This window comes from Pelodiscus sinensis, chromosome 2 (assembly GCF_049634645.1).
Source record: "Pelodiscus sinensis isolate JC-2024 chromosome 2, ASM4963464v1, whole genome shotgun sequence".
In the NCBI taxonomy this organism is placed as follows: Eukaryota; Metazoa; Chordata; order Testudines; family Trionychidae; genus Pelodiscus; species Pelodiscus sinensis.
In genome coordinates this window covers 174,824,483-174,851,423 of record NC_134712.1, presented here as the reverse complement: position 1 = coordinate 174,851,423, position 26,941 = coordinate 174,824,483, and the positions used below count along the sequence as shown (strand labels likewise).

Genomic DNA, 26,941 nt, shown 5'->3' with positions numbered 1-26,941 from the left:
ATTCTGCTATAAGCATACAGGGTTAGACAGTGGGTGACTCTTGAAAGGGAGGGAGAGAGCACAAATAGCTGGATACAAGTATGAGGCTTGCCCAAGACCATAACTCCTAGCAGTGCTGTTGTCTGCTAAAGTGCTGAAGAAGAGAATTGCTGTGTTGGTGGAACTGTACGACACTATTGGCTACCAGTATTTCTTATGGCAAGCATTAAAAATTAGGAGCCAAGTCCTCAAAATCACGAGATTAGCCTAAAACCAATGAGATTTAAAAAAAAGTTGGGATTCTTTTTATTAGTTACTGCTGTTGGTGCATGCAGCCTCCTTGTTTTCCAGCTTCTCTCTGCAACCAGAAAGAATACAAACTTATTTTTGTTAAAATGAAAGTTGAGGTTCTCATGTAATAATCTGCATCTGAGAGCTGGGACTTTATAAAAAACACGCATAATTGTAAATCTCTCAATATAATTGTGAACCTAGGTAACATTACCAGAGCCGTCCCATCCATAGGATGATTCTAGGCAACCACCCCAGGTCTCACACTTGGAGGGACTCCATGGCAGCTGTCCCAATTGTCCCCCAAATCAACATTAGCCCGAGGGCCCAGGGCAGCCTGGTGGATTACCTGGTGGGGCTGGTGCGGGATGGCATTAGGGGACTGATTTCCCCCCCCCCGCAACCTCCTATACTCAACATTGCAACGGCAAGAGCTGTGGGAATTCAGCAGTCTGCTCCACTTTGCCACCATCTTTCAGCTGGGTCAGTCCCCTTCACTGTGGCAGAGGGAAATGGAGCATTCTAGCTCCACCCCTGGCCTGTCTGCTCCACTTCCCCGAGCAATGCAGGGCTTGGAAGAACAGAATGGGCTGCTGGATTGCTCCACTTCCTGTGGCTCCCACCCCTGGGGTGGATGTGCTGCTGTTTCCCCATGCCAGGGCCTCTAGTAATCCCCTAGCTTGCATTTACCAGGGGGCAGTGGCTTCGGGGAAGGAGTGCATTGGAGTGGGGGGTGGCAGAGCAGGGGCAGGAACTAGCAGGATGGGGTGGGTCTTGAGGAAGCGGTGGAGTGGAGATGGGGCAGGGTGGAGCAGGGGTGGAGCAGCGCCTGAGGCAGGAGGGTGTTGTCTTGCACTTGGGGTGAGGTGGGGGTGCTGCCCTGGTCCATGAGCCCCTCTCCACCCAAGGCCACAGCAAGATGGCATTTATAGTTTTCTTCGGCTTGGAGATTATATTTCATCTTTCTCTTTTCTTCCTCTTTTAATTCCTCTTTTGTTTGTTTGGCTTAGTGCAGCAGGATATTTTGTATAGTTTGTGAGATTAAAATGAAGAATTGTATCCAGTTTTACCTTTTCCAGTTATAACACATTAATAAAGATCCTTGACCTTTTAATTTCCTCACAAGAACATCCAAGCACTCTAAATCTATGAAATCATATTTTTAGATGGATTGGAGGGGTCATATGTAATAAACAGTGGATCAAATACTTAGAGGAGTAAACAGTTCTTCATATCTTGTAAATCAGCACTGCTAAATTGTCATGTAACTCTACCAGCCTCATCATAAAATCTGCTTATTAACCTGTATAATGTATGACCTTTTTTAAAAAAACAAACAACCTATTGCAGGCCTGTTATGGAATCACTGCCTTTCTTCTGACCAACAGCTCTACCCATTTTCACTCACTCTAATAAACCCTTCTATATTTTTTCTCTGTCTAATGAAATTCCAGATCATTAGGTGGTATGCAAACTAAGCCATTTGCATGCTACTGATAGATTTTTCACAGTCGTCCCAAAGGTGTAAACCAACAAAACTAGAGTATGATGTCCGCTAGGACACTCTTTTCAATATTTGCTTTTGATGTTTTTATAACCAGCAGTGAAGTGTACTACATTCATGTCAGATTTGCTAGTTATCTGTGGCATGCTGTCTGAGCTACTTATCAAAGGGTTAATTTGCAGGAAGGTAGCACAGTCTGCTGCATAAGATGTGAGAGCTCTTGTACGGAACTGCTGAATGACCTTGGGAAGGTCACTTCTTTTCTTTGTGCCTCTCTCTGTCTGTCAAGCAGGAAGCACAGTGCTTGCTCAGCTTCATCAAATGACTTGAGATGAATGGAGAACAAAGTGTTTATTATTTAGCTTCGAAAAGAGTTTGGCAGCAGTGTCACCTCCTCAGGGTACAATTGAGAGTTTCCTTAGCTGATATAATGCTTGCTCCTGTGCTTTGGTGCTGGTTATAGCGGTCCAGACTATTTCTTGAACCCAGAGCTGATTATGACTTGCTGATCCTCTGTCCTATACAGCTTCAGCTGTGGTGCATCTCCAGACTGCATGGGAACCCTCCCCCACTCCAGCTGGGAACTAGTGGAAAGCAACAGCAGTCTGGGCCCCATTCCTCTCCTCTTCAGAAAGCTTCCTACTCTGGGATTGGTGGTGATGGTAGCAACTGGAGTTCTATTCCAACCAAAAGCTCCATCTTCCTGGGGAAATATCCCAGCCCATCATGCCACCTCATATGGTACAAAGGAATCCTAGCTGGAGCAAGAACTTGTCCATAATTCCTGTGGAAGAATCATAGACACTAGAACTGGAAGGGAACTCAAGAGATCATCAAGTCCAGTCTCCTACCCTCACAGCAGGACCAAGCATCAGCTAGATCATCCTTGACCGGTGTCAGTCTAACCTGCTTTTGAATATCTCCAGTGATCGAGATTCCACAACCTCCCTAGGCAATGTATTCCAGTGTTTAACAACCCTGACAGTTAGGACGTTTTTCCTACTGTCCAACTGTGACGGGAGAGAGGCGCCCTGCACTCCAGTGCCCTTGGAAGCCGCATATGCGGCGGCTGGTGAGCAGGAGCCGGACACTCCAGAGCGAGTGGCGGTGTGCGGGCAGGAGCCGGGCGCGCCGGGATCGGCTGCCCCGTGATTGGCTAGCCGAGACGCCCCAGGAACCAGTGACTGGCGGTGTGCCGACGGCTCCAGGGCGGCAGCCGCGGCAAGGCGCCCGGGCTGGCTGAGGACCCTGTATGACGTCACCCCAGGGGCGGGGCTACCAGGCGGGTACGCTGCCCAGCCGGAAGTAGCCTCATGCACCGGCGGCGGAGCCCCCCCGGGAATAAGCAGCGGGCGGGTTTAAAACGTGGAGGAACAGCGGGAAGGGGGGAGGCCCAGAGAGAGCCCCCCCCCCGCACTGCAACACAGCGGATGGGACCCAAGCCGCGGAGGTAAGCCCCCGCACAGACACGACGGACGAGCAGGGTGAGGAAGTAGCCCAGGGCGGGCAAAGGGAGCCTGCGGGCTGGTGCGTTTCGGCAGACGCCCCGCCAGTCGGACCGGACGCCACAAGTGTTCCGAGTCCTTAGGGCCCTGGGCTGGGATCCGTGAGAGTGAGTGGGCCTGGACCCCCCTCTCCCTGTTACGAGAGTTCAGGAGGCCTCTATCTGAGAAGAGACCCCGTGGGTTAAGACTGTGACTGGCTAAGAATGCCAAATGGTGGTCTACAGGGTGAGGGGAGCACAGTACTGGGGGAGCGAGCACAGTACTGGGGGACCCCGAAAGACTCTTCTACACCAACCTAAACCTTCCTTGCTGCAATTTAAGCCCATTGCTTCTTGTCCTGTCATCAGAGGTTAAGGAGAATAATTTCCCCCCTTTCTCCTTGTAACACTCTCTTAGGTATTTGAAAGTGGCTGTCATAGTCCCCTCTCAGTTTTTTTGTCTCCAAACTAAACACACTCATTTTTTTCAGTCTTCCCTCATAGCTTATGTTTTCTAGACATTTAATCATTTTGTTGCGCTTCTCTGGACCCTCTCTAATTTCTCCACATCTTTCCTGAAATGTTTGCCCAGAACTGGACACAATACCCTAGCTGAGTCCTAATCAGCACAGAGTGGAGAGGAAGAATGACTTCTCATGTCTTGCTCACAAAACTCCTGTTAATGCAGCCCAGAACACTCTCATTAATGCATCCCAGAGGAAACCAGAGGGATTCTCCCCCTTCAGTGTGCCCATCATTTCTGTTAAGTGCATCTGAAATAATCTTGTTTCTAATAAAATCAGTTGTCTCACTAGTGGATGACTAAATGCTATGCTCAACACACTGGAGTAGTCTTGCAGCTTGTGTAGTCATATATATCTATGCAAAATACATGTAAAATTATAGCTATTATGAACTGGTCGAATTTTACACCCTCTTTGCATATAAGTAAATAACTACACGAGGTGCCAGATATTGGAGAATAAAATTCTATTACCAGATACATAATAATCTTCTTCCTGTGTTTCTGTGATAAATGGTCTCTAATTTATTTTCCTCAATTCAGGTTTTTTTTTCCATTCTTTGCCATGGGCTTTTGTTGTTCAAAGATCTTTTTCCAGATCTCAGTTTTCTGCCTTCCTCATGGCTACTTGCTTTTAAATATTCTAAAAACAATGAGTAGTTCTGTGGCATCTTAGGGTATGTCTACACTACCCTCCTATTTCGAAATAGGAGGGTAATGTAGGCATACCGCAATTGCAAATGAAGCCCGGGATTTGAATTTCCTGGGCTTCATTTGCATAAGCGGGGCGCCGCCATTTTTAAATCCCCGCTCGTTCGAACCCCATGCCGCACGGCTACACGCAGCACGAACTAGGTAGTTCGAGCTAGGCTTCCTAGTTCGAACTACCGTTACTCCTCATTCCACAAGAAGTAACCTAGTTCGAACTACCTAGTTCATGCCGCGTGTAGCCGGGCGGCACGGGGTTCGAACGAGCGGGGATTTAAAAATGGCGGCGCCCCGCTTATGCAAATGAAGCCCGGGAAATTCAAATCCCGGGCTTCATTTGCAATTGCGGTATGCCTACATTACCCCGCTAGTTCGAACTAGCGTGGTAGTGTAGACATACCCTTTGAGACTAACAACAATATACATAGTATCATGAGCATTTGTGGGCAAAACTCAATTCATCAGATGATGAGCTGGAGTCTACTCATTGTTTTTAAAGTTACAGACTAACACGTCTGCTCCTTTGAGACTTAAATATCCTAGTTTGCTTCACCATTAGTGCAGATCTCAAAGGTTTGACCATACATTCACCACTTGAATCTAGAAATCAAGACTTTTCAATTAGTAAGGTCCATCAGTAATTCTTTTTGTCTATGGAGTTCATCTTCTTTAGGGGCAGTAGTTGCAGAGCTTCAAATTGGTTATGACTCATCAGATAACCAGGCAGTGTTTGTCTTTCTTTCAATTTGTGTTTCTTTCCCTCCCCCCACAATCTGATTTTGTCTGTTCACTGGATTCAATTTTCTCATGCTTTATAATCTTTTTGATATTCAAACCATTTCATGAGGAATCTGGAAGAGGACAGAACACATCCTCAGAAAGCCCACTTACATGGCTGGGTACATGGGTTATTTTTTCATCTGACAATTTCATAGGAAGCTTCAGGGGGTAGCCAAGTTAGTCTGTAGAGAAAAAAACAACAAATGCTCTGGCAGCACTTTATAGACTAACAAAACATGTAGATGGTATCATGAGCTTTCGAAAGCTCTTGATACCATCTACATGTTTTGTTAGTCTATGAATTTCATCCCAGAAATTCTTCCCTTATACCTTCCTAAGAATGGTATCCTGGTAGATCATGCACCTTCCAAAAGAGCTTAACAGAAAGCTGTCATTCACAATAATTTCTCCCAGGGTGTCTTAAAGTACAGTAGAACAGAATTTGGATCACTTTCAAGTCCATAAAAGCAGTTTCTTAATGCAAAAGTCTGTTCTTGAGAAAAAGAGAAGTGGATTTCATGAAACATAATGGGTCTTTAGCTTCTGTGCTTGCTTTTTTTCTTGAACAAAACCGCTTTACCATGAGACCCTGAGCAATATTTGTAAGGATTGTGCACAAGTTCTGTGTCCTTCTTAGGAGCCACAACTGTCAATTTTTGATCAGCCTTACTTGAAATAATTGGTTATGTCTTCACAGGAACTTAGGAATTACAATATTAGATCAGACCAGTGATCCATATAGTTCACTGTCTGACTGTGACCAGCATGAGATGCCTTAGAAGAAGGTGCAACAAACCCTGTAAGAGACAGTAATGAAATAACCCTCCCAGAGGATATTGTTTCTTGACCTCTGAAGCTTTAAGCATGTAAGGGATAGAGAGGAGGCCCTGTACACCCAATGAAAACAATAAAATATTCAATTTAACCATGGTTGCTCTCACTACATTTTTTTAAATCCTACTTAGTGCTTGGACTCCAGGATTTTGTGGCAATGAGTTTAACAGGTAAATTATGTATTGTGTGCAGTATTATTTGCTTCTATCCATTTTAAATTTGTTGCCTGTCAATTTTGTTCAATAGCTCCTTGTGTATTAGGAAAGAATTGGTCTGAGTTTCTGATTTACGGTTTCTGTTCTAGTCCTTGTTTGACATACCATCCTCATTTTATAAAAACTAATTGGTTACTTTGCATGAAGGAAGCCTAATTCTGTTCTCCCTTCCACTCCAGGAAATCAGGAATAACTTCATTTAAGTTGGTAGAATATTACTGTTGCAAAACTACTCTGCGTGCTGTCAGGATAGGATCAGACTTGCTTCTTCCCAGAGACCAGGACAACTACTCAAACTACATTAATTTCTTGGTTTGGGACCCAGACTTGAAGAAATTGTTTTCTTACTTCTCTTGCTACATGCTTATCTTCAAGCCCTAATGTTAGGGGCTTATCAGAGACTCTTACCAATTATCTTTCAAGGAGCTTTCCCCACTCTGAGGTGGAAAAAGCTCCTGATCCTGTCCAAATATATTTCCTTAAATATCAGTGTCTATGCATTAACACGTTAGCTGTCTGCCTCAGCATGAATCACTGTGTTATAGATGATCTCAATAAGATGCTTATGGTTTTAGTTGTGACATTTGTTCTGCTTAATTGAAATAATTTGAAAACCTTCTAAAATTAGATTTTATTACCCATTAATACCTGGGACATTCCTTCTTCAATTATTTATGTGCCTTACAAGTTATTTCCACATTCCTCCTAAATTTATTGTTATAAAATATGGCTATTTTTGTGTGTTCACATAATAATGTGCCCTTCATCTGAGATGAAATCCTTGTTTTCTTGCTTTCTATAAAAAATATTTCCAAAGTGCTATAGAATGCATAGGGTTTACTTGAAACACATTGGGTCATTTCAATCTCTTTTTTGTATCTGCATTATTCCTTTGCTGCAAGAATAATTTCTATTAAAATGTCTTCCTTCATATTGTAGCCTGCTCATTGTTGTAACTAATCTAATGTTTTGTGCTAGTTGAGTGAACAATGGATTATAAACGCAGCTGTATTGTTCTGATTTAATACACAGGCCGCATTATGTTCTTGTTCCAACTCTCCGAAATCACTGAGGTTTAATGTGTGAAATAGAGCCAGACTGTGCCCAAATAGCTTAGCTTACCAGTAGGTGAGCACTCTAACACAATCTACCTTCTCAAAGAGTTTACATTAGAATTGAAAGTGGAACAAAAGAGAAAACGGAAGCAAGGGTTCATAAATATAACAGCATTCTGCGCTCAGAACCTTCGCTGAAGTCTTATTTTTATCTGCTGAAATGTTGCTTCCTCTGCACACAGCTGTCTTCTGGCCCTCTTATACATTTGATATAACATATAACAACGGCTTTCAATGCTTAAGTAACAGCAAGTCTCAATACTAGCTGGAGCTGTGAAAACTCTGCATTTTCCATTGTTTGAAAGTCACAACAAAATCAAGGCATACTTAACATTTTCAAACATGGGAGCCTAAAGTTGAGTTCCTAAGTCCATATTCAAGTACCTGAGTAGAAGTGGCTTGATTTTTTTTCAAGGAAACACAGCACTCACAAATCCCATTGACGTCACCTTGGAAAAACAGATTTATTTTGGGGCGTCCAAATGTGGATTTAGGAGTGAGATTTTCAACAGCACCTAAATGATCTAAGAGCCCAGGTTCTCCAAATACTAAATTGCTTAAGTGACTGTTGAAAATCCCACTCTTAGAAGCCTAACTTTAGGCATTCAAGTTTGAAAATCTTATGTGCAGGGTCAATTTCTCTAGTTTGCCAGAACTTATGGGCAGTTCCTTGGTTCTTTCATTAAAACCCAATGATATTTTGGTATTGTGTGCTAGGAGATCTCTGATTAGAACTAAGAGCCTTACTGCTGGGTGGGCAATAATGTTGCAGGGATGGCAGCAGCGTAGGACGATGGTTGTGTATGGGAAGAAACAGCATCACCTTCCGTACAAAACTTTCAGGTAGGCCTGCCAACAGTGGGAGGGAAGGGGGCCGTTGTTCTGGGATCTGGGGTTCCTACTAAGGCAGCGGCAGTGGTGGCCAGAGCCACGGGCCCTTTAAGTCCCCATTGGAGTGCTGCACACTCCATGCGACGCTCAAGTTTGGAGGTGGGGTGCACAGCACTCTAAGTGGTGTGAAGAGATGGCTGCCCCAACCCCTTCTCTTCCACCCAAGACCCCGACCCTTCCGGGAACAAGGAGCTGGCCCCTCCTCCAGGATGCTCAGCGGTGGCCCGTGAAGGCTGGCAGCTCCCTTGTTTTCAGGCATGTAAACCAGACTTCACGGGAAGGTGACACATTTTTTTATTTTAATCTAAGAGTTAAGCATTAGTATTCATTAAAAAAAATCTTAGTGCTAATCTTCCTGTTCGTTCTTTTGAAATGTAATAAGTTTAACGTTTTTTTCCTACTCCTATACAAGTTTTTAATATGCCTCCTACACCTCTTTCATTAAACACTCTTTGATTTACTAATGCGTAATATATGCTAGAAATCAGCTTACCTGATTGCTATCCATCATCTGGCATGTATTCTTCTCTTATCCTGCAGAATAGATTTCCAAATAAGTCTTAAATGGGACTAATGTGTGACAGAGGCTGGCATGGGCAGGACTTGTGCGTAGGATGAATTTCACCTAAATTTGTGTTGATACTAAGCAACCATCCTACTTGGAGCCCTGCCCAAGTACCTCAGTTCTTATCTTTCATATCCCCAGTATTTCTGTTACTAGCCTTTCCTGAGATTATCATCTTGTTGTAAGGCCACCAAGGGAGTAGGCTGAGTATACAAACTGATTTGTATTTGTAACCTAAGAGAAGAATCAAACATGCAATCCCAGGGGAGGCGGATTATGGTTTTGTGAGGCCTGGGGCCAGTCAAATGGCTGGAGCAGGTGGGGAAATAGTTGCTCCCATTTTTCTGACCTCTAGGCACAGGCACCTTTGGCCAAGTGGCTAATCCACCCTGAATCCCAGCGTGAAAGGCTAATTAACTAATTTGGTGTGCGCCTCAGCTCATAAAATAGCCTCAGTATAATAATACAAAGAATTCTGGTGTTGTCTTGCTGTGGTGAATCAGAAGGGATTTAACAATAAACTTAGAAATATAAAGCAAATGCATCATACAGTTGTAATGACTGCCATATTGGCAAAATTGAACCAGGCACCTCTGGAATGAAAAGCATTCGTCTCAACAGCTAGAGCAAAAGAAGCAGCATAACCAATAGGGACATGTAACAGATTCACAGTCTTTCTGGACTGGGAACAGATGAGGAATCCTGACTAGTGAGATGCACAGCATTAGTTGTGAAAATTAGTTAAAAAGTTGGTGAAAACAAAAGAGCTGAAATGTAGACTGAAGCCCAGGGGTTGGGGGATAGGATAAAGACACCCCAGCATCAGTGGGAGATTAATTCCACAAAGCAGGTAGGTATCGCATAGGGAAATGATCATCCAAAATTACCCATTTTGGTGATGTTGATGTGAAACTTGCATTGGTTAACTTCATTATGTGATGTGGAGAGTACCAGGAACTAGTGACTCTTTAGAAGTCCTTTCACGTTTAGTTCAAAAAGTGCTTCATGATATTTTTGGTCAGAAGCAATTTGTGTGGGCTTGCCACCCTGCGATTAGAAAATTGTTTCTTTGTGGTCAAATCTCATTGCTAACAAACAAACAAAGCTCAGGTTCATGCTTGTTTTCTCTGGTTTCTATGCTTCTTTATGCATAGGACTAGTGACCAGAGAGCATGACCTCTGCCATGACTTTTCCCAGAGCGCATGGCACAGATTTGAAATGTACAATGAACAACAGCCTGAGTCTGCTGAGAGTCACACAGAGCAAACACGTTACAAAAAGCTTCAACAAAAAATAATTAAGTCACCCAGTGTCAGAATCCAAACTGCCGTCTGCAGTATGATTTGATAAGTGTTAACAAACATAAACAACAAACCAAAATTAGAAATCAAAGAGTTTTAAACAGTCTATGCCCTTGTCTGCATTAGAAAACTGTGCGTTGAAGCACTCTTAAATTGAAAAAAAAAACAGTCTTCCCTTAAGGAGATGCACAAACTTTTCTTATGCAGACAAGGCCAAAGTTTACCTTTACTTCTCATTTGCTTAACTTCCTCTTGGTTCTTCTGGTGTCATGGGTTAATTGGTTCTTTCATCATCATAGGCAATTTGACACCAGATAATTTTACTTATCCTGAATTTTTGCATAAGCCAGGTGGCGCTGTCTGTGGCATTTCAACCACTGGGTCAGTTAAGCCTGCTGAGAACAAGAATCCCTCTGTTTGGCCCATCTGCATTACAGATATTCCATTGGACATTATGTGGTCATAATGCATGACTTATATACCCATTTCATGTCTTGACAAACACACGCAAGCTACCCATCCAGAATTAACACAGAGGACACGTGAGCCACACCACCTTTGACCTCTGTGCTCTTTGAGTTGGGCCATGTCCCATTACGATCTTTGGTTAACATAAGTTATGTGAGCGCTTAGCTACCCCAGTGAGCATATTGCTTGTGCACAGGCATACTTGGCTGCCAGCCCTGGTACTGCATGTGTTCCCCAGGCGTTCTTGCATCCATACAAAGTGCAGTGCACCATGGGGAACTAACCCAGTGTGCCACGTGTTGCTGCCTGGAACATTGCCTTGTGGGACATGTTGGCAATGTGTTGTAGGGAAAAAAGAAGTCACACAGGGATCTCTGGGAGGGTGAGGGTCAAGTTCCCATCCCATAACACCATCCATATCCCATAATTTTTGCATCAGTTCTTTTTTTTAAAAAATCTCACAAACCTGTAAGTCACTTTTGGGTGTCCACCATCTCTGACACGTGCCTGGAACCCACACACTTTTGCACTGTTTCAAGAACATTGAAAATACAGGAGACAGGAACCTCCACTATTTGCAAGCCTAGAGAAAGAATCACGACAGTGGGGGATATGATGGGTTTTTTTGAGCAGAGATTGTTAAAGGACATCATGAAATACTATTCCAGGTTGTTGGTGGTGTTCCCTGAGCAGCTGCAGCAAATGGAATGCTACTTCTAGGCTTGAGAAACAAGCACCGACTGGTGGGAATCACATGGTAATGTACTGCAGAACTTTTGTATGTGGAAGGCCACGATCATGCATCTCTGTGCTTAGCTTGCTCCAGCCTTCCAGCACAGGGACACCAGAAGGAGCCCTGCAGTGGCTGGAGAAGCAAGAGTTAATAGCATACTGGAGGCTTGCAATGTTGGATTGCCACTGATTAGTGGAAAGTCATTTTGGAGTTGGGAAATCCACAGTGGGGGATATTGTCATGCACGTGTGTAGGCTCATTGACAGTCTCCTATAAAGGATTTAGACTGTCAGCAATTTGCAGTAATGGGGGTTCCTGGACTGAGAGGGGCTACATACAGCATGTATTTCCCTATTTGGCACTGTCCACTTGGCCAGGTGAACAGTTAGATATACTTTTTCTATAGCTATGCTGGTGGATCACTGGGGGCACTTTACTGATATCGATGTGCGCTGGTTGGGAATGTTGTTTACATCAGAACGTTATAAGCAGTGGCAGTTTCCCCTGATTGGTAGATTATCATTGCAATACTAAAATGCTCTGAGTGATCAAAAATATGGGGGGTGCGGTAAGAGGGATGGGGCAGCTTCCAGTTTCTGAGATCCCTGTGTGGCAGAGTTCACAATTGGACATTGTGGGACAGCTGCTGGAGGACTGTTGTTAAGATTGACATAGGTCATGCTGTGTTGTGTGCTGTGTTGACCTCAGTAGGTGGACCATGGTTCAGCAGTGGTTGGGAAGATGCTTTCACTGTGGTGCCTTAAAGAGGCACTTAATCTATCACAGAAAAATGTGAGGTAGACATGTGCACAGCTATACTGACACAAAGTGACTAACATTGACCTAACTTTGTAGTGCAGACCAGGCCTTGTGCTACATCCATATCTGTATTTCTTTACCAAGGCCTTGTACTGTGTTTGCATAGGTGTAATTTATGCTCATAAGTGTCAAAACTGTACTCCCAGTAGATGCTTACATTTATGTACTTTAAATGAGTAGCTGGTGAAAGAAAGTGTGAGATGAGTCTAGTGTTCTCTTTAAGCTCTTTATATATTAAAGGAAGTTTTTTCTCCCAGCCTCAACAGAGTCCCCAGAAGAGGAAGAGGCAGCCATGGCCCTGGTCGCTGGGGGGAGAGCTGGGCTTGCTTACCCCGAAAGACAAAGGAGTCGGTGAGTGTAGCGATCAGGGGGCACCGCCTCCTAGTGAGTCCTGAAAGTATATTTGGCCCTAGAAATCATTTATTGGGAAACAAAGGTGCTCTGAAAAGGTTGTGACGCTTCCTTTTCTCCTTCAATGAAAACAATCCCTACTCTTCTTTCCTCTCAATCCCATCTTCAGATTCAGATTTTCCTAGCAATCTGGAAGCAATCTGGAAGTCACTTATACCCATGCATCTACTTTATCAGACTGGTAGTGTATTATATGGTGTAAGTGACTCTATAAAGTGAAAGGCAGGGGAGGGAACAGGCCCCATGTTTCTATGGGAGTGTCTGCAATTTAAAGAGGTTGTTGATTTTGACAGCCTTTTAACTGTCCTTGACCAAATCCACTGTCAAAGGTTAGTGGCAGGTAAGACATCATCTAAAGATATGATTATGTAGGAAGAGATTACAGCACATTACAGGTATCTCACCACTAGCCTGAAAATTGACTTGAAGGTAATGCAGTGTAAAGCCATTACATACAACACCAGAACAGCTAAATGTAATTTTGAAAGTGCCTCTATTTTTACAATAGATTCACCTTCTCATAACGATTTTTTCTTTAAAACCGCAGATAGACCTGAGCTTAGACCCAAACACCTCCAAATCCTGGAAAACAGAGTAATTGTGTATGCAGATAGGAAGTTAGTCATACAAATTACTTAGCTACATGGGCAAATGCTACTTTACACTTGCAAATTTTGATTTTTATATGGGTTGTATGACAGCACATATGCTTTCCCACACGCACTAATTGTTTTTCCTTTTGAAAAACTGACCACTAAAATCTGTCTTGTCTCCTTTGTTTCTGAGGAAAGGATAATTAGGTACACAACATGCCCCCACATAAACATCTACACAGCAGTTAGAACAGCTCCTTAGGGAGATGGGTCTGATGACACAGGAATTGGAGAAGCCCTAACTGGAACTGCCCCCAAATCCTGTAAGAACTGAAGCATGTAACATGATCAAAATACTATATTTCCCTGTTGGCTTATAAAGTAGCCCACAAATAATAGGATAATCAAGTGAAATGTAGGCTTATTAGCCATCTATTTTCACACTCTAGTCAGCTTTAGAGTGTAGTAGAATCTTCTCCTTTGCAGCTTTTTGCATCTGGCACAGCCTGCATTTCTGTATCTCTTTGCCTAGCTGACTTTTTCAATCTCTTTTCAAATCTCATCTAAAAACATAGAATGTTTTCCTTTGTCTATGGTTCAATTCCTCTGCTATTATTTATTATTTAGCTAAGCTGTATGATTTAACTGTGAAGCACTCGCAGATATAAGTTGTGTAAAGGAAATCACGCTAAAGTAAAGTTGTATCAAATATAAAACATTTATTAGGACATGACATAATGCGTGCAGCAGGTGTTATTTGCTTCTAATCCAGCTCAGAGGCAGGACACAATCAGGACCCCTTTTGTGGGGTTATTTATTATGAATGATTTATACAGGTTTGCCAATTACAGTGCAGAAGAACAGAGCTGCAGCTCCTTTTGTCTCATAGCTGTACCTCTCCCCATATAAAACACTTGTCTCTGTCTGTTTAGAGCACTTAGTATTATTGCTTTGAAATGTGCAGGAACATTCTGGCCTTTAGAACTAGTGAAAATTCAGTGTTTGGGGTGCAATAGATTTTGAGGCAAATCATTTGTTCACTATAACTTGTTATGGCAACAATCCCCCTACCTGGAGTAAGTGTTACACACCAAATATCGTACAGTGTGTAAGAGCCCACGGTCAAGATAAATTGTCTTAATAAACTCTTTTGCATTTGGTCAAGAGATGACAATAAACTTTGGTGTGTGTGAATTGGCAGGTGGATCAATAATCTGCTTCCTAAACCACTCAGAATTACATTAAACCACTCAGAAGGAAAAAGCTTATTGCAGTTAATCTCTCACATTAAAGTCAGATGAAGATCCAACTCTGATATACAGAAAGGGGAGTTTCAGGGATATGCCAAATAGTTTGCCAAGAAAAATATTATATTTCTTAATTTATACTTTATTAAGATTTAACTTGACTACACTAGTGAAGAGGGGGAAGCGTTAGGTAAGGAGAGCTTAGGGTGGAACACAGTAGCTGTCTAACAGTTGTTTAGGTAATACAATTAGATTACTTATACAGCAAAACAAAAAGTGATGGGCAAAATCTGATGCTGAATAGTCATGGGCTACGTCTACATTGCGCTCTCTTGCGCAAGAACATATGCAAATGATACGTGGTGATGAATATCGCTGTGCCACATTTGCATACTTAATGAGCCACCATTTTGTGCAAGGGGCTTTTGCGCAAGAAGGAGCAGTCTACACTGCTCCTTCTAGCACAAAAACTCACTCTTGCGCAAGAGCCGTTCTGCCACTTATTTTCAGGTAGAACTGTTCTTATGCAAGAGGGGGTTTTTGCGCAAGAAGGAGCAGTGTAGACTGCTCCTTCTTGTGCAAAAGCCCCTTGCACAAATGGTGGATCATTAAGTATGCAAATGAGGTGTGGCAATATTCATCACCATGCCTCATTTGCATATGTTCTTGCACAAGAGAGCTCAGTGTAGATGTAGCCTTAGTGTAAATAGGCAGTAGCTTCAGTGAGGCTGCACAGGTATAACAGAGGGCCAATTGTAGCCCTTTAAAGCCATTTTATAGCTAAAGAGAGACTGCATTTTAGGCCAAATGCTGATGGAGTTGTGTTATAGGGTGCGGGATATACTAGATATTGAGCACCGCTTCAGCCAATTTAACACTGGCCACTGGCCTGGCCTGTCTTAAGGATGGAAGGGATAGAAAGGTAGGAGAGGAGGCTGAAGGACCATTGTGTCTGCTCTGTACTCAGGACATGCAGAATTTTGTAGGTAGTTGAGGAGTTTATTCAGTTGAATTCTCCATCCCTATATAGCCCTGAAACCTGATGGGCCCTGTTTCTCTGACCACCTGACTTGTTCAGTCTCCATGGGTGATTGGCAGCTGAGGAAGAATCAGCAATATGTGGTGCAGTCCAAGTGGTGCTGAAGGCTGGTGGGGAGAGGCACAGCGTAGTCCGAGTGGTGCATGTATGCTCAATGACCAAGAAACATTCATTTTCCCTGGGGTGAGAATATCATTTAGAACTTGCAGTTAAAAGAAAGTTGAATTAAAAATGTTTGGTGTGGTTGCAGTTTAATTTAACTGTTTTCAATAGATTGGTCAACATTGCCCTGCGTGAGTGCTATCATTGATAGCAGTGATAAAGTCTCAGAGGGATAGCTGTGTTAGTCTGTAACTTTAAAAGAAATGAGTAGTCCAGTGGCACATTAGATACTACATATTTTATAGTCATGAGCTTTTGTGGGCAAAACCCACTTCCTCAGATGAGCTGGAGAAGAATAACAGTAACCCAGAATTTATAACAGAAAAAGAAGGAACAAAGAAGAAAAGGTACCTATCAAGTGTAGGATCTGTGCTAATGAGGCTAATTAAGTGGGCTGGAAGTGTCCCATACATAGCTTTTGATTTAAAAATGAGGTGTTAAAACCAGGGAAGGCTGGTTTATAATGCGACATCCAGTGAATGTCTTTGTTCAAGCCCAGGGAAACAGTGTCAAATTTGCAGATAAATGTCAATTCTTCACTTTCTGTGTAACTGGCTGGTGAAATTCCTTTGTAGAAGAATGTCTACTTTTAAATCCATTAATGAGTACTCAGGCAGGTTAAAATGTTTCCCTACAGGTTAATGTGTGTTACCATTTCTGATGTCTGACTTGTGTCCATTTATCCTTTGTCATAGAAACAAATCAAATGTTATTATGAAATGAATGCTGATTTATTAACCCAAATGATGGCTTATTATTGTGTAGCTAAGAGATTCCATTTCTTCAAGCTTAGCCTTGATTCAGGAAAATACTTAAGTACTGGCTTAAGACCTCTTGAACTCAGTGGTATAGAAGTACTTGCTTTGTGGAATTGAGGCGTTAATCTGCAGGCACATCCTTCCTGATACTGATCTTTCTTTCTTGTCTTTTGGTTTGGTCTGATGTGGTGCAAAATTAACTTTCAAGAAAAATTTCCAGTGGCAGTTTAGATTTCATTAATATCTTTGTTCCCTATCTACCTTCCTTTTTTTAGAGATGATTTTGAGCTCCTGATCTGGATTGAATTTCCACAACATTTGAGGGTGTTTGTATCTTGATTTTTAATTTGGTTTATTGAAAATGTGGCAGTAGTTATAACATTCAGATCTGGCGCTGAAATTCTAAAAAATTCAGAGGTGTTCGGGTCTAGATTTTTGCTTTAATCCCATTTTATAAGTTAAATGACTGACCTTATGATAATTAGGTTACCCCCTACATGTGAAGGTGCCTGGGCTTGATAGCTTTCTTTTTTCACAGTTTTGTTATGTATACCAACAACCAGTGTTCAAAGACTGCTGCATGGGAAATGCTCTCCAATGCCTTCTCAGTCACGCTTCTCTTGTCTGTCACCGTGATCCCAATCGACAGAAACATCTTGCATGAACTCCCCCGTTGCCCAGTGGAAGAGCAGATCACTGCAATGCCTTTTCAGTCCTTTAAACTTTGAATATCTGTATTTCCTTATAGAAAAACAGAAACAAAGTCGCTTTGATTTTTTTTTCTAATGAGAAAACTTAGGCTTTCTATTCACATGCTGAACTATTTTACAAATGCTTTTGTGTTCTTCAATAATTAACAGACCTGTAGAAAACATACGTCCTAGCTGAATTGGCACTGGAGGCTTCAATCCAGTGGGAATGTTTGGGCTGTGTCATGCATGTGATGATGAGCGAGGGGATGAGATGAACATGGGGTCATAATCCCACTTTCTATTCTCATTGATTGGTGAACCAGAGGAGCCACGTGTGGGAGCAAACGTTGGAGCCAGTGAGAAGGTGTAACTGTGGCTGCTTTTCTGAAGGCATGAGGTAAACGTAGAAAGAAATGCATTAGCCAGTCCTGCTGATGCACTTCTTTCTGCACTCTCTCTTATGCAGCAGGAGTTTTGAAACTCACATCATGCTGGATCCTGATCTGTTTTGTAATGCCTCATGATCTTTACCTAGAAATTGCATCTCTGGGTTATGTAAGGAAACACTTGTGGTCTCAATACAATGTGGTTCTCTTAGAAAACACCCTAAATGTCATTGTGTTGCATAAATAAAATGCTAACATGTGGGGTCTTTCATGAGTAGCTAGATTTTCTGCCTTGACATTAGAATTCCTTAATACTAAAATGCAAGGTATTCAAACGTTGTGGAATACGGTATTACTAAAAGCTACCTGGCAAAAAGAAAGCAGGTCTTAAGGACATGGTCTTAACTTTAAATTATGTATAGGGAATGGCATTAGCAGAGTCTGGGACTTGATAATATGCTATAGGCCCTTGCACTTCTAGGTAACCAGGTCAAAACTGGATCAAGTCAATAATAATCGAAAGTCCTTTCCACTTGATGGTTGCTTAGCAGCAGTTGGCAGCCTCTATTTATGCAGCTCTCAATATCACAGAAACTACTTGCAGTAGAGGAACAGAGAGACTGAGGAATGAATGGGTGCAGAGACTATGTGACCCTCTGATGCCTGCAGGTAGTTTCTGTGTATCAGTGCCGAGGCATGCTCAAAAGACAGGTGGGGAAGCTTGTTTAGCTGTTGTCCATGCAGTATCCATTCTGTGAATAAAAGAATTTTGGAGCTCTAAATTCACTTAACTTTTTTAAATACATATATATATATATATATATATATATATATATATATATATATATATATATATATATATATATATATATATATATATATATATATTTAAAAAAGTTATTTAAAATAGAGTGAAAGAACCAACCTCTTTGTTCTTACAGGGATTTGAGCTAGGAACTTTTTGGCATGAACATCCAGGAAGTCTGAGTTAAAGATGGTGAACAAATGGGAAGTCACAGGAGGAAGCATACAATTTTAGTTTTCAAACCTCACTTTTTGGTTGTTACACTAATGTAATGAAAAGATAATTAATGAGCCAAGGTTATTAAACCCTAAAGTTTACTGAGATCTATTGGGATTGCATGAAAAATGTAATTAAATCAAGCTCAGATATCTTAATTTGTAGCTGAAAATGCCTCCTACACAGTTTGATTTTGTCCCCAGTTTTAAACTATCTTGAGAATAGGGTTGTTCATCTTTATTGTTTTGAAAATTACTTTAACATCCATTGTCTGTTCTATTACACCCATAAATACCAGGTCATAAGATTACAGTTCAAGTCAACTCTGTGCCCAAGACGACAGATATGTTGCATCATTATTAAAACTCACATCTGTTGAAATTGTTTAGCTACTAGTGATATGAAGTCAGCAAACAGACATCTACTCTGAACTTTAAAATACCTGATAGTCTACACCTCCAGAACTTCCCATGACTGATTTTTGCTCACCATTAACTGTGTGGGCATAAACAGTGTTCTGAGGTGTCATTTCAGCCTGTTAATGAATTTGGGACTGTGTAAGAGAAAATTCCATTTTTTACAACAACAAATATTCTGTATTTCTCTTTCTTTTTTCTCAATCTTCACCTCAGTTTGGATGAAGAACATTGATCCATCTATTCTAATGTTTACTTCAGGCAGCAGCCTCCTTTTTAACTGCTCCATGTCAACACTTTGGGTCATCCAGAGGAAGGCTTGCAGCAGGAATCACTGGGTGAAATTCTGAGGCCTGTATTATGTGGGATTTCTGGATGGATGATCATAATGATCTCCTTCCTGGTCTTAAAAGCTATTAATCTCTTATGTGTGAAATTCAAGAGTCCCAATTCTCCTCCCTCAGCCCATAAACAACTCCCATTGAAGACATTAGTAGATTCAGATGCCAAAGGCAATAGATGCAACCACAGAAGAAAGTTCTGAGGGATAGGTTTACCAGAAGAGAGAAATTTATTCAAGGTAATATTGACATAATCAGGAGAAAATGAGGATAACTTGCAAGGGCTGGACCTAGGTCAGTTTCTGTTTTCAAGCCAAAAACTTATTTTATTTTTTAAATTTTAAAATGGCTATTTATTGTATAATTGTGCACCGACCCTTTCTATTAATGAAGACTTAAACTTACTTTGTCCTTACATTTGTTCTTTTCCATTTTCTCTACTCTCTATCTTTTCCTATCTTCATGAGACCATTTCCCTTTCAGTACAGGCAGTCCCCGAGTTACGCGGATCCGACTTATGTCGGATCCGCAGTTATGAACGGGGCTTTTCTCGCCCCGGAGGACTGGAGCGGCAGGACGCCGAGATGCGCTGCAGTCCCGCCGCCCCAGTCCTCCGGGGCAAGAAAAACTGCTCCACGTCTCCCTGGTCTTCTGGGGGGGAGCCCCCCCCAGCAGACCAGGGAGACCGGGAGCAAAGCCTTGGAGCATGCCCGCAGCGGGACAGCCCGGGCGCTTGGGCTGTCCCGCTGCGGGCGTGCTCCAAGGCTTTGCTCCCCGTCTCCCTGGTCAGCAGACCAGGGAGACGGAGCAAAGCCGTGGAGGACGCGCGTGGTCCTGCCACCCCCGTCTCCCTGGTCTGCTGGGGGGGCAGCTAGTGCCCCCCCCCCAGAAGACCAGGCTTTTCTTGCCTACGCCTGGGGTAGAGCAGCTGGGGCGCTGCCGGGTTGGTCCCGCAGCGCTGCTCCTCAGCGCTAGTGTACCAACCCAGCAGCACCCCAGGTGCTCTGCCCGAGGCGTCATGATTCAGCCGCTGCTGGTCAGTTTCAGCAGTGGCTGAATCAGGACGCCTGGGGCAGAGCAGCTGGGGTGCTGCTGGGTTGCTCCAGTAGCGCCGAGGAGCAGCGCTACTGGAGCAACCCAGCAGCACCCCAGCTGCTCTGCCCCAGGCGTCCCCAAGTCAGCCGCTGCTGAAACTGACCAGGGGCTGACTACAGGAAGCCCGAGGCAGAGTTGCTCTGCCCCGGGCTTCCTGGAATCAGCCGCTGATCAGTTTCAGCAGTAGCTGACTTGGGGACGCCTGGGTTTCTTAAGTTGAATCCGTATGTAAGTCAGAACTGGCATCCAGATTCAGCCACTGTTGAAACTGATCAGTTTCAGCAGCGGCTGACGCCAGTTCCAGCTTACATACAGATTCAACTTAAGAACAAACCTACAGTCCCTATCTTGTACGTAACCCGGGGACTGCCTGTATCCTTTCAGCACATGCAGAATTTGTTTCTCCATACATCTTCTTTCCTCAACAAATCCACTCACACACACACATATAATATCCCCAATCCCAATCTGTACACACAAAGGACTTGCTACAATGTCTCTTTCCTCCACCTTGCCCCAAAATGTTTGTACACACATCTTCCCATTCCATGCAGTCCCTCCTGCCCTATTCCTCATCCCCCACAGCATATGCAGTTTCCTCTCCCCTAATTTTCTCAGTCCTCTACATGGAGGTTTCATTCTTCTTTCCCCTCCACATCATATGTAATATGCAAATTGTTCCTCTCTCTTTTTCCTCCCCTTCTCACTAGGCCCTCTCTCATCATGGTCTCCTTCTGTTCCCCGCCACTGATTCTTTCCCTCTTTCATTATTCTCTCCTCAGACTGTCTCTCTCCATTTCCCTGAACCTAGAATCTATTCCCCCCTTCCCCAGACTAGGACCTTCTTCCTCCTCCTTTGGCATGTTGTCGCTACTCCCCTTTGCCTTTATCTCTTGGTGGTTTCTATAGTGACATAGTTCTAAATTTTATAGTGACAGAATCCTGGAAAAATTCTCAATTTTTGTCACCACGTTGAGCATCATTGCCTGGGTACGGTCTCCTGTCCAGGGTAGGGACAGCCCAGCATGTAGGGAGTAGGGCAGAGACTCATTGCCTGGAGATTTCACAGCACCTGTGTAACGGGTCAACTCACCAGCATGGCGCCTTCAGCTAGATGACTTGGGGAATTAGTTGGCTGTTCCGGTGAGTGCCTTCCTTCAGGTGGTGTCTCCCTATGTTCTCTCATTAGCATGGCATCCTCTTCAGGACACTGCCCTCCGGCAGTGCCCACTCCAGTCTCTCTCTGCGCCTCCTTCCAGGGTGTGTGTGTGTTGTTGATCTTGCTTGTACAACTCCAGGGTCCTCCTTACTCCCCAGGCCCCCAGTTCTTTCTCCCCGGGAACACCCAGTTCCCCTGGCCTCAGTGCTCCACTGCTAGTCTCCTCTAGCCCCTGCCTCCAGGGCAGACTGCAGTTTGTATCAGCCACTCACCCCAAGCAAAGGGTGTGGACCTGCTACCTCTGCCTACCAGGCTGCCTCTCACAGCCTTGCCTAGCGTGGCTGCCTCTTGCAGCCCCCGAGGCTTCAGGCCTTATGGCCTGGGGCTTCCTTGGCCAGAGCCTCCCCTGCCCTGCCTTCTCTACAGGAAACCTCTTGCTTCCTGGCATTCAGGTCCCTACTGCTCTCCAGCTAGAGCAGCAGGCAGGTCTCTCCAGTCTCCCTCCAGGAGACCCTCTTTATATCCTCCAGCTGGGCCCTCATTAGCTGCCTCAGCTGGGTTCTTCCCTTTCTTTCACTCTCAGCCCCTTAAAAGGCCAGTGCAGGACAAATGCCCTGTCACAACCTGGTAATATTCCATGACAGGGAGGAGCAACATACTCTAGTGAGTGGGTTGCATAAGTGGCCGTCTATCTCACGGTACGGCTACACGGCAGGGCTAAACTCGAAATAAGCTATGCAACTTGAGCTATGTCTATTTGTAGGTAAGCAAAACAACCCCATGAACCTGAGCTCCCAGTGTGATGCTTGTCCCAAAAGGCTAATACAATTCTTGGAAGTACAAGCAAGGGAAAACAAGTAGGAGTAAGGAGGGTGCTTATGTCACTTGTGAAATCTCAGCTGTAATATTGTCTCCAATCTTGGTGTTAAAACTTCAGAAAGGATATTGAAAAGATGGCGTGGCTCATAAAATTGCTACAAGAATGATTTGCTGTCTGGACAACCTCACCTAAAGAAGTTTAATCTATTTATTTTGCCAGTGATAATGTTAAGAGATGACTTCATCACCGTCTACGAGGCCCTACACAAGAGGCTGTTACGGGACAATAGAGGTTCTCTGGAATTTAGCATGGAAAGGCATAACGAGATCCAGTGGGGGCAGGTAGGTGATGCTAGATAAAGTAAAAAGCTGCATGTTTCAGTGTCAACCATAGAAACAAGTTATCAAGAGAACATGCTGGATTCTCCATTACTTGAGATCTCTGAATGATAATGGGAGGGATGTTTATCTAAAAGATAAACTCCAGTTCAACCACAGGCTTGAGTTTCATGCAGGAATTACGGGTGAAATTCTATAGCCTGTGTTATATGTAGATGAAATTATGCCAGCCAAGTTTTTCTCCACAGGGAACCCTTTCAAAGGAGTAGACGAGGGACAGGGCCATGTTTGCCATCTGGAGATAAGTGCCAAGCAGACTCAGAGACCTGTTCTCTTCCCTTCCCTGTTCTCTTCTCTGACACACATGGCCAATGCTGACTTACAGGGTGGTGGGAATGTCTTCTGATTCAAGTATTGGGTTGGGGGGGGGGGGGGAGGAGAAGGAAATGGATGGGTAGGAGGGATAGATCTGTTGGATGAATTAGGAGAGTGGGTGGGTCCTTAAGATTGGCCAGTAAGGCATAAATGGGACCCATGGAGTGAAGTTAATGGGAGTCTTATCCTATGGGAGGAGAACTGGGTGTTAAACAGTGTCATTTTCCATTATTGTAATGTGTGTTTAGGAATGGATTTTATGGACCCATATATAAGATCAATATGGGGTTGAGCTATTTAAATGGATAAAAGAACAGATCAAAGTCTGAGGCCACAGACAGAGCTTATGAGAGAGACACTTTTTGGATGAAGGTGACATGAAGTGTCAGAAGGACCAGTAGTAGGGGACATTTAGTTTCTTTACTGGTTACCTGAAAGAGGAGAAGTGAAATAAGGAGACAAAATTTGCACCAGATACCAATCTGGTAAGAAGAAGTGTCTGACAGTGAGAGTTATATAGCAGACACAGAACCAAAAGAACAAGGCTCAGAGAGAGACTAGTTTAACAACAGATCTGGGCTTTATGAAAATCAGCCAAGAAACACGTTAATCAATGAGATGAGGAAGAACATGGAGATTTAGATACTTCAATTTAATTCGCTGGAGAAGATTCTGTACAAATCTAGTGTAGATTGAGATCTTTGAGATCTTTTTGAACAGTGCTTAAAGATGTATAAACAGAGTTATGAAAAATATATTAAGGCAAATAATTATAGTAGCTTAAATTCTAAAGTTCTTAATTTACTTTTTATTCACTTCTTACTCAGGTGAAATTCTCATTGATTTAAATGAGATTTTTGACCGTAAAAGGTTTTGACCTGATGATTATACTGTTGTAAAAGAATTAATGAGGCCTCATTTGGGACATTGTGCTCAATTCTGGTCATTTTATTATGATAATTTTCCTGAGTAGAAACTGACAAAAGAACTGGATTAATGATTATGATGCTCTAAAGGGAATGGTTCTGATTGTTTTGTTAGGAAAGTGAATGGTTATTACAGGGATGGCGACTATATGAATATAATGGTTTACCCTCAAATGACTCAGGGATGTTGGCAACTTAGTCAAACAGAAAAGCTACAGAAGCAAGGTCTTTGGGAAAGAAGAGGCTAAGAAGGTACCTCTGATATACAGCCTACACTGTTCTGACTGCAATAAAGTGAAAAGTATCTACGTTGCAGGCAAGAGAAACTATTTTGGATTAAGTCACATGCAAAATCAGGCTTAAGAATATAAGAATGGCCATATTGGGTCAGACCAAAAGTCCATCTAGCCTCATATTTTGTCTTCCAACAGAGGCCAAAACCAGAGCTTCAGAAGGAATGAACAGAATGAATCAAATGATCCATCCTCCATCTCCTATTCCCAGCTTCAGGTTGACTGTGTGTTGTATGAAGAAATACTTCCTTTTGTTTATTTTAAAATTGCTGGCTATTAAGTTCATTGGGTGATTCCTAGCTCTTGTGTTAGAAGGAGTAAATAACATTTCCCTATTTCCCTATTTACTTTCTCTACACCGGTCATGATTTGATAGATGTCTATTGTGACGGGGCGGCCCTGCCCTGCACTCAAGCCTAGGGAAACCACCTGGTGCCGGGGGAAACCACCTGGTGCCTATTGGGCATGCTCCCAGGGGAGCCAAGGTACAAAAGGCTGCAGGCCTGCTCAGAAGGGGCAGACTGCAGCCAGAGCTGGAGCTAGCGGCCAACCGCCCGAGTCGCAGACCGGACCGCCAGAGAGGGAGTCGCCAGGCCCGCTGAATGCGCTGCTGCCAGGCCCAAGCCGGGCTCGACCCCAACGACAGAGCCGCCGGCCGACCCCCCCCACGACCCAGGGACCGGACCAGCCACTGTCAACCCCGACGCCGACTTGGGAAGTGCCACGACAGCCACCCGACTCGCGCAGACAGGTGGGGCCGCGACGGGCCGGGGGCCGGGGGTAGGAAGTGACCCAGGGCAGGGAGCCCCTGAGGGCTCGGTGCGTTGCGGGGAGGAACCCGCCACTGATAGGGCCCTGGGTTGGGGCCTGGTGGAGAGGGAGGGCCTGGGCCCCCCACCTCTCCTGCCCAGAACCCCGGTGAGTGGGGGCTCCGCTAAAGGACTAGACCACAAAGCCTGGGTATTAAGGACTAGGCCGAGAGGCCGTATTTCCCCTACTACAGGGGCCGTGTATGCTAAGCCTAGGCCAGTGGGCCGTATTTCCCCTAATAAAGGGGCATTGCACTTGGGGACTAGGCCCGAGTGGTCTGAATTATGCCCCAGATGGGGGCAGCCACCCCGAATGAGAGGGGAGCCCCCCGACACTATCATATCCCCTCTTAGGGCACGTCTACACAGCAGGGCTAAACTTGAAATAAGCTATACAACTTGAGCTACATCAATTGCGTAGCTTAAGTAGAAATAGTTTATTTCAACTTTGGGCACATCTATACAGCACTTATTTCAAAATAGAGCACGCTTCCCCTGACTTTCCTTACTCTTCATACATTGAGTTTTATAGATGTCGGCATAAGAAGCATGTTATTTCATATTTATTTCAAAATAATGGACTTTCTGGGTAGACGTGCACTATATTATTTCAGAATAAATTATATTATTCCATGTAGATATGTCCTTAGTCATTGGTTTTCCAAGCTGTAATGTCCCAGTTCTATTAATCTCTCCTGCTCCATACTCCTTATTTTAGTTGCTCTTTTTGGACCCTTTTCCAATTCCAACATATCTTTTTTTTTTTTGAGCTGGGGTAACTATACCTTCATACAGTATTCTAGATGTGAATGTACCATGGATTTATACGGAGGCACTATGGAATTCAGGCAGAATTTCTCTACACATAGGGCAGTCAGTATTATAAAAGTGCCACTCATGACTCTGTAGTTAAGGCTGAGTTTTGAATTTAAAATGAAGATTCAACTACTTTGTTCCATACAAAAAATGCAGCACATTTTCCTCAGGTTTACAGCATAAATGATTTTCTTGCTAATTTACAAGTAAATCAGTTAATGAGTTAAAATTAATTAAAAATGAGTCATTTAAGAAACATAGCCGCAAGTGTCAAACCATTATTTTGTTGTGAGTGATTTAATAAGAGAATAATGCTAATACTTTATTTCCCATATGGTTAATACTAAATGACTTATGCACTAGCTACAGCTGAAGGATTTTTTTCACATTAATGGTAATTTTTGCTCCTGTGTTTCCTACATGAAAGTTTCTTTTTCAGCAGACTCCAATGAATAATATTCTGTTGTACAGAACTTCAGGAAAAATGACTTTCTTTCAAAAAACACTGCAGGGAGGATACAGGCTGCTCTCAGGAACAAAAAAAAAAGCTATTTCATAATGGCCACCAACACCCATTGCTCCCTTTTCTAGTGAAGCCAAGCTATTTTAAGATAGTGGCACCTGACTGCATATCTGGAAACCAATGTGTGCATGCCTATATGTGTGCAAGGAAATCTGAGGGGGAAACTCGTGTGTATGTGAGAGCCTAGGAATGTAAATATCACAAGCTGGGGGAAACTGTCTAGTATAGTGTCTGCTTTGCACTCTCCCACAGCACCTGGAGTGTATTTTTGAATCTGACCCTAAAAGGTAACCTTTACAAAATTAAAAATTAAAAAATTAAATTTTAATGAAAAATTAAAATTATAGGAGTATGTTAAATAGTTAATAATTTCCCACAGGGAAAGAGGCTTTTTAGCTAGGGGAGACCCCATAGATACAGTAAAAAAAGTGGGTGAAAATATTTTAAAAAACAAGAAGTATAATTCTCATAAGAAGGGATGGTCTTTGGAAGGATTATATTTTATAATGCA

General features: G+C 43.2%; 2 long non-coding RNA genes across 3 annotated transcripts in view; one reads left to right on the top strand and one right to left on the bottom strand.

Moving 5' to 3' along the window:
• Positions 1-256: 256 nt before the first annotated feature.
• Positions 257-10,586, bottom strand: LOC112545959 (uncharacterized). Its single transcript, XR_003089544.2, has 3 exons — positions 10,415-10,586; positions 8,817-8,857; positions 257-337 (listed from the first exon to the last, which is right to left on the bottom strand). It is a non-coding gene; the product is annotated as an uncharacterized LOC112545959 (long non-coding RNA).
• A 1,879-nt stretch (positions 10,587-12,465) lies between these two features.
• LOC142826815 (uncharacterized) overlaps positions 12,466-26,941 on the top strand; it is a 33,976-nt gene continuing 19,500 nt past the window's right edge. Inside the window, exons 1-2 of one of the 2 annotated variants that reach the window (XR_012901071.1) lie at positions 12,466-12,561; positions 22,570-22,691. This is a non-coding gene — a long non-coding RNA (uncharacterized LOC142826815). Of the gene's footprint in view, positions 12,562-22,569; positions 22,692-24,657; positions 25,034-26,941 lie in introns of those variants that run through there. The other variant, XR_012901072.1, reaches the window with a different exon arrangement.